The sequence below is a fragment of the Triticum dicoccoides genome, chromosome 7A, assembly GCF_002162155.2.
Source record: "Triticum dicoccoides isolate Atlit2015 ecotype Zavitan chromosome 7A, WEW_v2.0, whole genome shotgun sequence".
Lineage (NCBI taxonomy): Eukaryota > Viridiplantae > Streptophyta > Magnoliopsida > Poales > Poaceae > Triticum > Triticum dicoccoides.
Genome location: NC_041392.1, coordinates 513651816 through 513656742, shown reverse-complemented (window position 1 = coordinate 513656742; position 4927 = coordinate 513651816).

Here is a 4927-nt window from a genome sequence, read left to right as displayed (position 1 = left end):
GCTGAAGAAGGCAGGCAGGCACGCGGGCACCCCGGCGCACGACGGGTGGAGCTTTTCTTCTCCTCCCCTTCTGTTGACAAAATAACCTTTTTCTTTGGGTTTCCTTTTTCTTTTTCTCTTTGCGTTCCTAATTGCTTTGTGTCATGTGGTGGTGATGATGCTGTCATGAGAAGGAGGAATCATCAGGAATTATGCATTTCCAAAATGTAATGCAAGTTTTTACTTGTACTTTCAGATCATTGAGGTAACATGTGGCAAATCCGTTATTCGAAAAAAAAGGTGACGGATCCTTTTTCGAAAGATCCAGACTTACTGGCTTTTCATTGGCTTAGCAGGAGAGAGTTACAAAATTTGTGATCAAATGATCAATGAAGGGAAAACGAATTACAGAGGCGTAGTAGGAGGGAGCAGCATGGGCCCTCTCTCCCTCCGCTGTTATAGCAAAAAACCTAGGTCTATTCCTCACGTTATATCCCCGAAAGGGGGCGCTATGGCATGTGCTCCGGCGAGTCTCCATTGCTCGATGTCTCTCCGGCAGGCCTCTATTACACTCAGTGCACTTGGCGTCTTTCCTCTGAATGTGCATCTGTTTCTTTCAAGCCAGATTTTCCAGGCGATCAAAGCCACCATGGTCTTGGCACCTCTTCTTTCCCTTGGCGCCGCGGAGTTGAGAATTGCGACGACAGTTTCGGTTGTTGTGGTGCTTGCACCCCAGGAGGCCGGGGAGAGTGTCGCACAGCCCTCCCAGGTGGCCGCCTTTACCCAAACTTCCCTCGATGTGTTGCACTCCCAAAGCAGGTGGAAGGAGGACTCGAGGTTGCGGCAGCAAAGCTGGCAGAAATAGGGATTCCCCCAACCTCTACGTTGCAGGCGATCGTTGCAGCACAGCCGGTTGTGGTGAAGCAGCCAGAGATAGAACTTGATCTTTCCAGGTGCCCAGATCTTCCACACCAAGCTTTTCATGGCCAAGGTTGGTCGCGAAGGGAGTTGAGAGGTGTACGCTGACCTCGCCGTGTAGTGCCCACCGGCTCTCCAGGTGATCTTGTCCTCGACCCCTTGCTGCAACACCAAGCTGGCTGCTCTGATGCGACGCTGCAGCAGCACGACCTGGGGGATGATATCCAGGTTGTTGCCGTGCCTAAGGTCCATGATCCATCTGCCATCGCGTGTTGCCTCCGCCATCGTGCGGTTCTTCCTGGTTGAGCGTCGGAAAAGGTCGGGGTAGTCTTGCCGTAGTGGTTGCTCGCCGAGCCAGGAGCAGTGCCAGAAGAGGGCTCTGTTGCCGCCGCCCACTGTCATCGTCGTTGCCGAGGCGAAGAGTGCTCGATCCTTGTCGCAAGGCAGCTCCAGGCGTGCCCATGGCCTTGCCGGATCCGTCCACGCCAGCCAGAGCCAACGGAGGCGTAAGGCACGCGCGAATCGCTCCATGTTGGGGATGACGAGGCCGCCATGCTCGACCGGGGACGTGACGAGCCGCCAGTTTACTTTGCATCTACCGCCGGTGACTTCTTCGTCTTGTGCCACAGGAACCGACGTCATGCTTTGTCGACGTCCTTGTAGAATTTCTTTGGGATTTGCAGGACAGCCATGGCGAAGGCTGGTATCGCAGAGAGGACGCACCTGACCAGCACAAGGCGCCCTGCGATCGGCAGGAGCCGGCCTTTCGAAGCTGCCAACCTTGCGCGGATGCGATCAAGGAGGTACTGAATGTGCACGAGCCGTAGCCTGCAGATGCAGAGCGGAAGACCTAGATACCTGATCGGGAAGCATACTCTAGCGCCGCCGAAGTTCTGAAGGACGTCTATGAGGTCTACGTTGCCGCAGTTTAGGGCTGCCGCCGACGATTTTTGAGGGTTGCCGCGCAGTCCCATCGCCTCCCCGAACCCTGCCAGGAGCTGCATGATGGCGTCGATCTCCTGGCGCACTGGATTTGCAAAGAAGATCGCGTCGTCCACGTATAATGTGACGCGCAGGCGCGCGGCGCCGGTCGGCAGGGGCGCGGTGGCGCCGTCCTGCTGCGCCGCCTCCAACAGCTGGTGGAGGGGATCAATCGCCAGGATGAAGAGGATCAGCGAGAGTGGGTCCCCCTGCCGCAGTCCCCGCTGATGGAGGATCGCAGAGCCCGGGTCTCCGTTGAGCAGGCAGGCGAAGGACGCGGTGAGAGGAGCAGTGTGATCCAGTCCCGCCAGTGCGCCAGGAAGTTCATGCGTTGCAGCAGCTTGAGTATGCATTCCCATGATACCGTGTCGAATGCCTTAGCGATGTCGGTCTTTAGCAGGAGCATCGGTTATTTCTTCCTTTGAAACTGCCGCAGCACGCTCTAGACATAGAGGACGCTATCATGAATACCCTTCTTCTTTTGGAAAGCGTTCTGGGCCGGCGAGATAAGCTGATCAAGCACACCCGCTAGCTTGATTGAGAGCACTTTGGCGATTAGCTTGGCCACCGAGTGGATTAGACTGATTGGGCGGAAATCCGACAGTTTTGTTGCGCCATCTTTCTTTGGCAGAAGGATGATCATGGCACGGTTCAGAGCCGCAAAGTCACCTCCGGCGAGCTGATAGAATGCATGGAAGACTGCCATGACGTCCGCCTTGATCGTGTGCCGGCATGCTCGAAAGAAGGCCCCACTGAAGCCGTCTGGCCCTGGTGCCTTCTCGGCCGGAGACGCGCAGATTGCCGCCCAGACCTCTTCTTCTATGAAGGGGTTGTCGAGGCCTTCCCCAGTTTGCAGACGAGGCAGCTGAATCCTTTCCCTGCTGATCGTCTTGGTCCTTCTTTCCTTGCCGCTCATTAGGGTGGTGAAGTGGTCGTGGATCATTTCTGCCTTCTCTTTGTGATCCGTGGCTTGTTTGCTCTCTGACTATAGGCAGTGTATGTAGTTCTTCCTTCTTCGGGAGTTGATCTTGGCCTGGAAGAATGCTGTCTTTGCATCACCCGCCTTGAGCCAGGTAGTCCGTGCAGCTTGCCTCTTCCTCACTCATTCAAGAGCCGCGAGTTCAACTATCTTCAGCTTCAGGGTTTTCCTCAGCCAGAACTCTCTTTGTGTTAGTTGGCGCCTCTCCTGCGCCACATCTAATCTCAGCACCACCTCATACGCAATGTGAAACTGCATTTTTGTGTTGCTGAAGATGCTCTTGGCCCAGATCTTTAGATCTGCTGCTGTTCGTTTTAGCTTGATCTTCATCCTGGTGAAAGAGCATCAGTGGTTTACTGTCCTTTGCCATGCCCTCTGGACTGTCTGCTGAAAGTGCGGGAATTTTTGCCAGAAGGATTCAAATTTGAAGACTGCTTTACATGGTGGCATCGCGGCATCCGTGAGCAACAGGGGGCAGTGATTAGAGCAGGAAGTGGATGTGGCCATAAGTGTGTAGGAGGTGAAGATTGCCTCCTATTCTTGGTTGCAGAAAACTTTGTCGATGGCAATGAAAGTAGGGTTTTCCCTCTCATTACTCCATGTGAAGCGCCTGTTTTTGCACTTTATCTCTCTCAAGTAAGCCTGGTCGATTGCATCTCTGAATTTGCTCATCATCCTTCTATTGATATTATGGTTGCTCTTATCCCTTGCCTCGTAGATGATGTTGAAGTCACCGTTGATCAGCCACGGCTCGCCAAGGGGTGGCCTACTTCTGCTCAACTCCTCGAGGAATTCGTCCTTTATGGTGTCATTAGTTGGGCCGTAGATAGTGGTGATCCAGAAGGAGAGGCCACCATGGGGGAGGAACGCTCTGGCAGTGATGGAGAATTGCCCAACTGATTGCGTGGCGATTGTGATCTTGGTGGAGTCCCAGAAGATCGCGGCGCTGCCTCGGGTGCCCAACACTGGCAGCACGGCGCAGTTGTCGAGTCTGCGGCGTCCTACCTCCCTGACCATCTCTGGCGACCAGGTGTCGATCTTCGTCTCTTGCAAGCATAGCAGAGCGAGGCCGTGGGCGTCGGCTTCCTCGCAAATGGTGGCCCTCTTTGCCGGAGAGTTCAGTCCACAGACGTTCCAATTCATTATTGGGATGGTTGTGTTACTCATGAGGCAAACAAAGCATGCTCCGACGACGAAAATGTTACTACTGCAGAGATGAACCGAGTACAAGCACGCCACCTATCGATCGGGGAGAGCCAGTGTCCACCAATAGGCCCCAAATTACACTGGCATCTAGCTAATCCTTATAGCCCAACACTAATCATGAAGTAAAAACCTAACTCAGACTGACTAAGGGCCAGTTGCCACCGGAGGCTAACTAAACTAGCGTCTAACATGGACTACTCTTGGGCTGCGCCGTCCGGGCCGGCCAGGCTGGCCATGGTGCGCAGCGCCTGGACGTCGAGGCGCGTGAGCTTGGCAATGTAGTCGTTGTCGCCCTCCGAAAGCGGCTCGTCGAAGCGCCACAGCAGCGCCTCCACCGCCTTCATCGTCATTCGCTCTCTTGGACCGAGCACGCCGAGCTCATTGACCAGGCGCAGGGTGGCCCGCTGCGCGATCGGGGTGGAGGAGTGGTTGGCCGCCTGGCAGGCGCTGTGCCTGACGGGGGCCGATGGAGCGCGTGTCTTGGGCGGCGCTGATGGCCTGCGGGTTGGTGGCGCAATGGCGACGAGGGATTCCGAGGCGTCGCGGAAGAGGAGCCGGGCGACGGCACCGTCTTGCCCGATCTGCATCTGCTGCACCTGGTGTGTCACCGCGCCGAGCTCAGTCGTGGTTGCGGCCGGGGGAGCCGCTGTCTTGTACGCGTGGACCACATCAGATGGCATGCATGCAACGGGTCCACCGGTGGTCAACGCCTTTGCACTGCTGTCGCCTGCGTGGTTAATGTCGAACTCCAGCGGGACGGCGAGGGCATCCGCGATGACCTCCTCGAGTTCAGCCGGCGCGAGGTTGACGCGTGGTGGGGGAGGGAGCTGGGTGTCTCCGTTGGTGAAGAACGCGGCAACGGGG